The following is a 10,841-nucleotide window of genomic DNA, read 5'->3' as shown; positions in this document are numbered from 1 at the left end:
CAGCATTAACCTCTTATTTTCTTAGGCCTTTCAGCTTTCTAGGAGGAAAATGTGTAATGAGTGAGGCTGCAAGGCAGGTTAAAGACATGGAAAGTGTGTTCTGCTTTGCAGGTTGGGGTTCAAGGTATGCCCACATCGGAAAGGCTTGAAGAGCATCAGGATGACTGGGGCCTAGTGGTTAGTGCAGGACTGCAACCTTCTAATCCCAGTTCTAGCCTCCACTTGGCCAGAAGCTTTGGACCAAGCACTGATGCTCAGCTTCGCCTACCTCACAGGGCTGTTGTGAAGATAAAACTAAGAAAGTTCCCTGCAAGAGGAACCAAGGCAAGGTATAAAATAATATTAAAATACTAATAATAAATATTAATGAGGAAGCTGGGAATGGCCTTAGTCCCTCCCCTGAAAGGAAGCTGGGAATTATACTCCAGCAAGAGACAAGGGGATTCCTGGTCAAAGACTTCTGTCCTTGATACAGAAGAACTCATATTTAATTAAACTATCGTGATCCCATTCTTCAGACAAAAAGGAGCAACTCCCAGATGATTGGCCAAAGGAGCCCAGGTTCATGGACACAGCTAGATTTCCCTTGCTTTTAGTTCTGGGTTTGCCCTTATCACTCCCACACTGGCAAAATTTCAACAGGTGCAGCATTTTACACTCCTAAGAGACAGATCATGCAAGGAAAGAGGGATGGGTTGGAAAGAGGAAAAATCCAGTCCCGCCCACTGTGCAGCCAACCGGCCTCTTCCCACCAGCAAGGTGCAGTTGGCTAATAAATTAAAGGCCGGATGATAGGTGGCCTTAAAATGCCCCATTGTCTGTGTCTCTGGGGGGCCCTTGTGATGCAAGTTTGGGAGCCTGCGAGTTAACCATTACCCACCACAATGGGGAACTGGGCTGCAGATCTGTTAAGTTTTAATGCTTGAGATCCATCCTGCTAAAGAAAAAAGAGTTAGAGCCACATGACTTGCATGCTTTAAATTTAGGTGGGGCCCCAGAAAAGGACCACAGGATCCAGGAAGCCACAGCCTTAAATTACAAGCGCTGCGCCGGACGGTCATGGACATTTCGGAGGTCTCCTCAAACAAAACCTGGACTAACTTGCCGAAATTCAGAGCTCTCAGCTCTGGTAGAGAGAGAGATGAGTGGCGTCCTGACAGGCATGTGTCAAGCTGGAAAAGTTTTTCCTGGCACAGAGGAAAGGCTTCACCTGTTTCATATCTGCCTTGTCAGGTTTTTGGTGAAAGAATGGACACGGCATCACTAAACATGGGCTTGCAACGAAGCCGCTCACCGCTGCTTTTGCCCATTGAAGAGCCTTCCAGCACCCAGAAAACCAGCATTTTATTTTACCGTGTCAGGAAAAGCTTCCGTCACACTTAACTTCCCCCACAGCTACAAGCGCAGGAGCCCAGCCTTGAAAAATACGTGGCAACGCCGCCAAAAGGAGACTCCCCTTCCCCAAATAAAAGGCAGGGCCCCCTTGGGGCAGAGGAGCAGGCGGGCGTCTTGCCCGGCAGTGTTGGCGGCTTGGTTTCAGCCGGTCAGGCGGCCACAAAAGAGCTTGCCACAGTGAATGCCTGGTCCTTCAGGTGCCGCAAGGCTCTTCGCTGTTTTTGCAAGGTGTGTGGGAAGGTTTCGTTTCGGACGGGAAGGCGTCAGAGTTGAGGTCTCTCAGCATCACGAACAACAATCCCACAAACAGAGTTACGTTCTCCGCCCCACAAAAGCTCTACCAGGCATACCTGGCATACCTGCCGCACGTCAGCTTTCCCATCTTCCTTTGTCTGTTTCAATTTCCTCACTTGGCCACCTCGAAATAATTCCTACCTGCACGTTGGCTCCTCCAGCAGTCCAGCATGGAAACGGTGCTACCGAAGGAGAGAGAGAGGCAGCGATACTGGGGGAAAGGCACTCTGTACATGCTCAGAGTGCCTTTAATTATATATTCCTTTATTAACTATATTTCAATTCCACCTTTCTCCCAGGGTGGCGCCCAAGGTGGCTCCATGTGGTACCCGGGTGGTCTCCCCTCCAAGCTCAGGCCAGCCTCAGAGCTGCTTAGCTTCCACATGATGGGCATCCAATGCAAACACACATGAAAAGAGGAAGAAGAAACTGGCAGGACCGGAACTATTCACACAGGATGCTTTCCACTTCCAAACTCGGGTTTCCTTTGCCCTACAGCGGACGGTTAAGGTTGTCAGTTCTTTTCTGCTCCCGGGTTTTTAACGGGGAGCTTGATTTGCAGAGAGCAGCGACTGCGAGGAGAGAGGCTGTGTCCATGCCGGGAAGAGCTGCCCCTGTGGATGCCTGCAGATCAAGCCTCCAGGTCATGCTTCCCATGACAATCTGGCAGCCCACACGGGCCGGCCGTGCTCTCTGCGCTTCTGATGTCCCGGCTGTGAATGCCTTTGTGCAGCAGAACTGGAGTTGCCCATGCAAAGGCGCAGACGAGGTCTGCGGGGGAACAGAAGATATTTAGGGGAAGGCGGCCCTAGGGCAAGGAGAGGAGACTGGGCGTAACTGGCACAGGCGGAGTGTTGGCGACGGACCGGGACCACGTCGCTCAGCCACAGGTGAGTGCGGGTTGTCACTGAGCCATCGCGTGTTGAACTGCAGGTTCCCGTGTTGTCTGAACCCAGCTGGAATAACAATCCATGGTGTGTTAACCACAAGCAACCCACGATTCATTGGGTTCTCTTCATGGGTTTATCTTGCTTGCTTGCTTGGGTTCGGATTACATGACCCCGTTTGCATGACAGCCCATGGTTCATAATACCTTGGACTACGGTGGGATGTGAACCCAGCCAGTGCTGGGACAGGTGGAAACTGGGACAGAGCAGGGGTGGCTGGATTCCCAAACCGATCAATTCACGCTGCAGCTTCCCTCTTGCAGGGTTAATGTGCCTTGGCTCCCAGTACCCATGTCTGGTACATTGCCCCCTTTCAACCACAGCCAGAATTCTCTCCACCCAGAGCTGCGGACAGAACAAGGATCTGCTATTCTCATCTCCGCCCTCTTGCATGGAAGTGCTCGCGCTTTTGGCATCTGCCTGCACGCCGATGGGATGGAGGAAGGTGAGCCAGGTTAAGCAAACAGCCGGTCTGGGCAAAGGCGATGACGTACTGCAGGCCAGAATGTGGAGTCGGGTTTCTTTCCAAAGGGGTCCGGGCAGTGGCCGTTGATGCAACCAACCTTCGAGGACACGGTCCATTACTTGAAACAGGAAGAGTTGGATTAATTCAGACACCCCAACCCCCCCCCCTTTCTTGGGCATTTTGGCATTTGATGACTCGCTAGGGACAGAGTCGGACAGCGGCTTATTCCAGTGGAGCCGGAAATGTCTGCGGTCCATGGGCACTTGCTCAAAGACAGGCATGGGGCTCTGATGCTCTAATGCACTGAATCCCCCAGAGGGGTCTTCAGAGACAGCATCCTTTAAAGACACACACGGGGAGACTTTAAACATATGTACATTAGCCTTTGCAAGCCCGTGCTCCTTTCCTTTGGGTCCTGTGGATCTGAGCCATAAATGGGAGTTGGCTTTTAACTGTAGAGCAGAAAGGGGAACTCTGCCTCCTAATGAAGGGAATCACCTCTCTTTGCATGCCAGTGCACTTTGGTGCTGCTCAACTAACTCTAGTGCACTTACCGGGGAAACCAACTGGACTACTAGAATGGTTAAGGCAGTGGAAAAGCAAAACGTCTAAGAAGGTCTGTCTAGTGTAACCAGCCAATTCTCACAGTCACCAACCAGATGCTCCCAGGAAAACAGACCAAACACATGTGATACAATAATGAAAGTAATGGTGCTCTTTATCATGGCGGCCCTTGTGCGAATTTCCAAATCGGCCTCAGTGTGCCTTGCATGGAGAATGGGACTATTGATGGCAGCCTGTGACCAGGAGCTTCAAATTCATGTTCACAATGAGGAGTTGCCTGATACAGAATTCTGGGTGCGCTCACACCAGCGGAGCCCCGGATTGCTGCACAGGCCCCCGCTGCATGATGCTGCAGCCCATGGGCATGGGGGGCACTGCAGGATGTTTGCAAGGATCTTTAATCTGTAGCGAATTCAGGTGTATGTGCCATTTATCTCATGCTTTTCACCCCAAGCCATTCTTTAGCATCTAATTCCAGGAAACTGACCTTGGAGTTCTTACTAAAAAACCCAAAGGATATCTGGGAGCTGATGCACAGAACTGCCATAACGACAAGAACCAGGCATATTGTTCTGCGCGCCGTTTCTGCTCTTCTTAGTAAAACCAAAAAAAAAAAAAACCCCCTTTGAAACAAAACTCTTAAGGAGAACAGAACAGTGGAGCTTTTTATCTTAGATGAAAGGCCAGTGTGCCAGCTTTGGCCTTCCGAGGACTTTAGGAGCTGATCATCCAACAGAAGCGGGTGGTGCCAAATAAAATGAAATTTACTCTGCCGCTGGTCATTGCATACCTGTAGAGGAAAACTTCAGCTTTGGAAAGAGGCTTTTGAGGACATGGCCAGCCACTAAAGCAAGAACGTTCAGTGGCCTTGGACAAGTTGTGGCATCTCAGCCTCAGTTGTCTTAGCTGCAGTATGGGAATATTAACAGCCAGGTGAAGATTCCAAGATAGTTGGTTTTTTCCCTCCCAGTTTTTTTACAATTGCCCTATGCTTGTTTTTTAAACTTTTGGCTGAAACTGAAGTTGCTAAAACCACATTAGAAGTATTCATGCTTTCATTTAGATCTATCTCTTAAACATGCAAAAACAGCATTTCATAATACTTCTGTAATTGATGAGCCATATTCTTCATTGTTTTCAATCCTGCCGTGTCTAGAAAGTCTAATCTCAATTGACTCGCAGCCAGAGATAAAATTGACACAGCTTATTTTCAGAAATTGCTTTGGAAAGCAGCATTCAAGTCTTGGAACATATGAAGGACTTTCAGAATACCTGATAGTATAGGTAGAACTGGACATTATTCTCAGTGTGCAGCACCAACAATCACCTCAGAGGTATTTTAAAGCAGGGTCCTCAGACCATGTCCAAGTTTCGGTACCTTTCTTTACAGAAAGTAACTCGTCATGCACCTGATCTCTTGCAAAGCTTATCCTCATTACTGGCTTGCACATCTGCTCCCGATGTGAAAGCATGCCTCTTGCAAGATTATTCAGTGGCAGATAAAATATCTGCTTTAAAAAAACCCAGATCAGTTATGGCATTTATGATTTCACTGACCAGACCAGAAGAAAACTAAAACAATGAATACAGTTCTAATGGGTGGGAGCCATTTCCCATGAACCCCCCTCTTCCAGAAGGCTCCTGTCCTCCAATCAGCTGAGAATATGTTGCACATCACTTCTAGGCCCCTGTCCATTCACACATGCATATTAAACCCGTCTACACCCGCTGAGATAGCCCCATTCCAAACTGAGGTTGGGCCCAGCCATCATATTAGAATAAGTGGCACCATACAGAGGAAAGCTAACTTTCCCAGGGCTCACCATGGCAGCTGCTGAATGCAATTCTCTCCATGTCCTTCCCATCATCCTTCCTCAGCAGATGACTTCCCGAATGGGCAACCTCGTCACACTACACGGCAAAAATGAGTCCTGCGGCACCTTAAAGACAAAACAAGTTTATTCCGACATAAATTGTGGACAACAAGCCACAAAAGGTCATGCCAAAATAAATTGCTTGACTCTAAGGTGCCACAGGACTCTGCTTTTGCTGGGTAAGCAGGACAGAGATACATGCAGCAGAAGGTTACAGACCCCATACTTAACATTCCAGCTGTCCCGGGGGGGCAGAGGGACGCTTGCATGACAGCGGCTAATCAAGTTTACTGGACGTGAAATCAGCGAAAAGAGCAGCCGCGGCCCCAGCCCCAACAAAACCCAAGTCTGGTGTGGAAAATGGGCATTCCTGCTTTCCCCGCTGGAATCCGCTTGGCTTTCACCAGCACAAGTGCTTGAAAACGGGCTGTGTGCAGAAAGGGAATCGCTCTTCAGCGCCGTCAAATTGTCTCCGAGGAATGGCAACCCCATGTGGGAGCGCCCTCCGAGGCGTGCCGTCCTTGACGGCGGCTCGGCCCTTGCCGATCCAAGGCTGTGGCTTCCTGGATGGAGCCAGTCCGTCTCAGATTTGTCCTTCCCGTCTCCCTTTGCCTTCCGTTTCCCTGGCATGGTGGTCTTCGCCAGGGACCCTGGCCTTCTCATGATGGACCCGAAGTACAGCAGCTCCCGGGGCAAGTTCTGGCTTGCTTTGGTCTAGGACCCACGTGTTCGATGTCCAGTGGGTCCGGAGGATGTGCAACGCTCTCCCCCAGCCCCATGTTTTGCATGTAGGAGGTTGCAAAGAGCTCATTTTGGGCTGGGGAGAAAGACCTCTGCGGCTCCCTCACCTCAGAGGGACCCCACTTCTAACCTCATAGCTGAATGGAATACCTGCTCGCCTCCTGAGCTTGCATTGACCAGCCAGGCTGCCCCCGAAGCCGTGTGGTCACCTCGGTGGTGCTTCCTTGGGGGAAAAGAGGATATACTGTACATTCCCACCAGGTCTTTTTTGGGCTCAGCTGGGCGGCAACCCTGTGATTCAGCCCTTGACAAACACCTCCTCCCATCCCAGGCCTGCTGCCAAAGGTGCCCCAACTTGGCTGCTGTGGGCTGGCCACGGACCCCCCTTCCCAGCCCCTCCTCAGCCGTTCCTGCAGGCCAGTTACCAGGCTCCTGCCTGGGCCCACATGGGAAGGGCTTCTTGGCCCTTTCACCTCCTTGGGAACAGCAGATGCTTTGTCCCGAGGGAGCAGGGAATGAGCTGATAGCCTGACCCTGAGAGATGGCTTTTTCCTCAGGCAGCTGAGATAAGGCACACCCTCCCCTCCCCTCCCGCGGATGAGGCAACCCAGGAACTGAGGATGAGAGCAAGAGGCATTTCTGAACGCTCTGGCTCTGCTGACCGATTGCGGGGACTGCCTGAGAGAAGACAGTCCGCGATTTGAAGAGCTGTTGGGGGACAGTCCCCTTCACAGAGGACTTGTGTCCCAAGAGAAGGAGCCCTGAGAAAGGAAAGCATCGGTGTTAGGAAATGGCTCGTTAACAATCAACTGACGAGTAGCTACGCGGTTAGAATGCAAGACAATACACCTTCCCGGTCTTCTGCATTAGGGAGACACGAACTGTCTTCCCACTTAAAACCCAGCCATTCCTTTTTGGTGAGCGGCTCCAGTCCAGCTTCAGCACTTGGAGCATCCCAGTCTGAGCATCCTGACCCACAGAGGCTGCGAAAGAGGGGCGCATCCATGGCTGCTCCCTAAGTCTATTGCCTTTTGGGGGAGCTGAGGTGAAGGCTCGCCATCCAAGGGGCTCTGCCCCCAGTACCGTTCTGCACAATCCTATGCTGGGAGCGGTCAGATTTTTTCTAAATTGTGGCCTAAGAGATGCGGCCCTCCTACAAGCAAAGGGCACCATTGGGGGGCTCAGCAGGAATGACCAGGGCCCCTGCTAACCCCCATCCGCCAATGGGGCACAGGCTCAGGAGGATGCCAGCAGCCAGGGTGTTTAGGGGAAAGCACTTTGCTCCACTGAACATCAGCCTAGCCGGTGCTCTCCAGATGTGCTGGCTGGCCAGGAATAGCAGCCCACACATCTGGAGGCTGGGGAACGTTGGCCTCCCTGCTGTCACTCTGGGCATCGGGTACGGCTGGCCCTCTTCCTGCGCTCGGCAGGACTGCGGGCGCTGCAGCAAGTGTGGCCCCTCTGGAGGTTTGGGCTACACCTGCTGGCTCGGACTTGGTAAGCCGAGAACATCCTCCTTTGGTGCTAAAGGGAGCTCTTTCACAGCAGGTCAATTCTGGGCTGCCGTGGGGCCGGTTTCTCGCTCCGTTTCCCCTTTTGCACCAGCACATGGCTCCTGGAGCACCATCTGGTGGCCATCTTAGTTGGCGCTGCATGTAGGAATGTGTTTCACTGTGTTCTGCAAGTGAGGAAAGTGTGTGGACAGAGGGAGGGTTGGGGGACCCAAGTCCCAAATCCCTGGGAGGACCTCTGCCCCACCACCCCGCAGTCCAAGGAGATTCGCAGGCTCCAGAGGGCCCGGGGCCTCCACTGCAGTGTTTCCACTGGGTGAGCTGGATTGTGCCCCACATGGGCTTCAGCTCTTGCTACCCCCCGGAATCTTATCAGCTGTGGACCTCTTCATACATCTTCTTTTACAAATAGGGGTGTCCTTAGGAGACAGGCAGCTTTAAACACAACATGCAAAGTGTTTTTTGTTTGTTTGTTTGTTTGTCCTGATCCCCAGATCTTTTTGGTACCTAGCACCAAATTTCAGCATGTGTGTGGGTCTAATTTTATTCTTCAACCAAAGCAGCACTCCCCAGATTCCATGGGACTTTCTGAGCAGCTCAGATGGGAATGTACAAATTTGCGCCTTCACGTGGGTGACAACTAAATTTCAGGAGGTGTGCATCAAACTGCAGATGCATGAGATGTGCCTTGAACTCAGCCAAAAAATCACTTCACCAACATAGGATGCATCAGATCCCTGCATTTTCACTGTCCTCATGGCCCAGAAATTTGGAGGATCTGCTGTGACTCCACCAGCTAAAGGCAGTGTGCCAGACCGGGAGGGAGGGGGACAGTGCACATCCCAACCACCCACCCCCCAGTTTTGTGCCTTCTGATATGTTGGATTACAGCCTCCATTATTCCCAGCCACTGGAATGCTTTCTTGCCTGGAAACATTCCTGCCCCCAGGCTCACCTGTGATTACAGCTCTGCTTTGAGCAGAACAGCGGCCTGTCCAAGCCCAGAAATATGGTTAACTGTTCTCAGGCAGTTAAATGAAATCAAATCCTGCTTCACATTTTGGACACAAGCCACATCTTGACTGTGCATCCTAAAGGAAAGAGTGTCCTGCCTCGCAAAATTTGCAATCCCTTGAGAGAAGGGACCCTCCGTGCGATGAATCATTTCCTTTGGCAAATGCTTCCTGAGCATGCCTGTGGGTGGGCAGTTCCAACTGGCAGTTGCCAGATCATGACCCAAGTATTTCCTCCCTTCGGAAATAGGAATCAGAGTGGCAGCACACCTCTGCACTCCCGTGGGCGCCAGAACACCCTTCTCTGCTGGCTGGGAATGATGGGGACTGTAGTCCAACCCAACTGGAGGACATCCCACGGGGAAAAGCTGCTCCAGAAACTTCGTTTCAATTCATTCCCACTTCCCTCCTAACACACAAAGTTAGAAGACGACAGAGTGCATTAAACTTGCGGGAAAATAGACGGCTCTGAGGAACTCCTTGTGTTGAAGCTATTTGTGCTGCTGCCAGGGCGACCAATTCTGCCGAAAAGGGGGATTTTACTCAAGCCACACCTGCCCTCCTGTCCGTGTACCTACTACAAAAAGGTGCTATGCTATAATCACCTATGCAGAACAGTGAATCCGCAGTGCACCCCCCCCCACACACACACACACACAACACACACACCTTAACACACACCCCAGACGCACTTGGACCATCAAGTGCTCAGAGTCAAGAAAAAAAGCACCATCTGATTGACACGCCAAGTCCTCGTTAAGGATACGGCACGGCAGTCAAGGGCCGTAACTGCTTGTGCATTGGGGCCTGGGTTATCTGGGGCCATTAGAGGGTGGGGTGCACGTATTCCTTTCCATGTGGCCAAACTGTTCCAGTTGCCTTTTGCCCTCCTGCTTTAGCTCCTCCGAGGATTTCGGCCACACAATGGAAAATGCCATTTCCAACACGGGGAGTGAGGTTGGTGCAGACAGCTGTTGACATCTGGTTCCAGATGTTTTCTGTGGCAACGGCAGCCGCTGCACGGAGAAGCCAACAGACACACCCTGGTGTGTTTTCTGCAAAACCAGAGACCCTGTTCTGGGGAAACTGGGAGACGCCCCACAGAAGATTGCCCTGTGGATCGGAAATGATTCGGTCCCAAGAAAACAGGAGGTGTATCAAACTGCACCCAAGCCCAATGGCAACTGCTGAGATTTAGAATACATACTACATACTTTGCTTGCTTCTTTCAAGTCCAAAGAAAATGTCAGAATTCCCTTTGAAATCCCTCTTCCCCACGATCTCTACAGATCAGGGCTACACCATTCACAGCGGTTCTTTTAGGAGAACAAGCCGCTGCCTTAATCTTGGCCTCACCTCGTATCATCTCCTCCACGTCGCAGCGGCAGTCTTGGGCACGGAAGGGTCCTTCTCCGTCACCTGCTTCCTCACCGCTTTGGCTGGAAAGGCCAGGGAGCGAACCTGGAATTTTCCGTGTGCAAAGCAGGTACTCTGATCCTCCTGGTTCCTAGAAATAAAATCCATTTGGGAAGGACAGAAAAGGTTGCAGGTGAATCTTGCCTCCGGATGGCAATGCAGGCACACCCAGGTGCTGCTAGGTATGTTTAAAGAATTGGGGCTGAGGCCTATTGAACCAATATATCTATTAAAAACACTAATGCATGATTTCTAAAGTCTCTGTGTGTCTTTAAGGAGCCTGTCCTTACACATCCCTATTTGTGAAGAGAGATGGATGAAGAAGGAAGAGGAAGGCACCCGATTTCAGACAGTAACTCAGGCAGAAAGATTTTGGAGGGGGCGAGGGCACAGCAAAAAGGACATGTAGGGGAAAAGCCTTGTGGGGCCTGGTCACACACGGCCTCTGCAGGGACTAGAAGCACACACTGGGTGCAGGGTGTTCCTATGGGAGACATTCATCCCAAACTACTTAGCATTACAGGTATTATAAAGGAAAACCTTTCAAGTATTTCTTAAATCCAAACCACCACTTGGTATTCCAGCCTGGGTAAATAAACACGGTAAAGAATGCTGAATAG

Source organism: Varanus komodoensis, unplaced genomic scaffold, assembly GCF_004798865.1.
Source record: "Varanus komodoensis strain SLA01 unplaced genomic scaffold, ASM479886v1 scaffold29_1, whole genome shotgun sequence".
Classification (NCBI taxonomy): domain Eukaryota; kingdom Metazoa; phylum Chordata; class Lepidosauria; order Squamata; family Varanidae; genus Varanus; species Varanus komodoensis.
Note: the sequence above shows the minus strand (reverse complement) of the source record.